General features: G+C 42.7%; 1 pseudogene; it reads right to left on the minus strand.

Annotated features, from left to right (window-relative positions):
- Positions 1 to 360: 360 nt before the first annotated feature.
- Positions 361 to 479, minus strand: LOC145294479 (5S ribosomal RNA; annotated as a pseudogene).
- Positions 480 to 790: the final 311 nt, after the last annotated feature.

The raw sequence follows: 790 nt of genomic DNA on the forward strand, positions 1-790 counted from the left end.
TCAAGTGTCTGTTATTATCTACTTGTGTGCTCTCTAGCTGTTTAACTATCTTCTTTATTTAAGGTCCGTGATCGTCTAATTATTGTCTGTCTAAACAAGTATGCTCGTCTAGTCTCTTATTGTGGATGTATCAGTACATATAATACGAATATCTATGACGACATACCTATCTTCTGATGTTCCTGTGTGTGCACTCAACACCAACCCTATTCAGGGTTTAACCGGCTTCCTCCGAAGGAGGAAGTTTCATGGGAGTATTAAATTCACAAGCGGTCCCCAGTCGCATATATATCCCCCGTTAGGGGCGATGACGACTTAAGGTTTTTACAACTTTTTTGCAGGGAGGTGTCGACGTCTTCCTACATACAGCACCTGGACTTCCCAAATCGGTCACCCATTTTAGTAATGACCAGGATCAACGCTGCTTAACTTCGGTGATCTGATGGGAACCGGTGTGTCAACGTGATTATGCCGTATATTTCTGATGCTCCTCCTTGAGAATTTGTCGATCATCTTGAGGGAGTTGTTTCTGTTACAATCAAGACATGGACTCAAGGCGAATAGTTGTTTTGTATATTCACTCCCAGGCATTTCAGCATAGCAGACTGGAGTGAATGATAATCTTTAGCTTGTGGTTTCTCTGCATCCATTTGGAAACCTGTAACCCACCTCCTTAGAGGAAAGCAAATGGCGACATTAAAAGAGAGAAATTGGCACTAGATTGATAGGCTCTCCCCGACAACAGCGGGTGACAAAACGGGTGTCTAATATATCAAATGCAGGAACAACT

Source organism: Euprymna scolopes, chromosome 15 (genome assembly GCF_053919585.1).
Source record: "Euprymna scolopes isolate OS-2025 chromosome 15, ASM5391958v1, whole genome shotgun sequence".
NCBI classification, from domain to species: Eukaryota; Metazoa; Mollusca; class Cephalopoda; order Sepiida; family Sepiolidae; genus Euprymna; species Euprymna scolopes.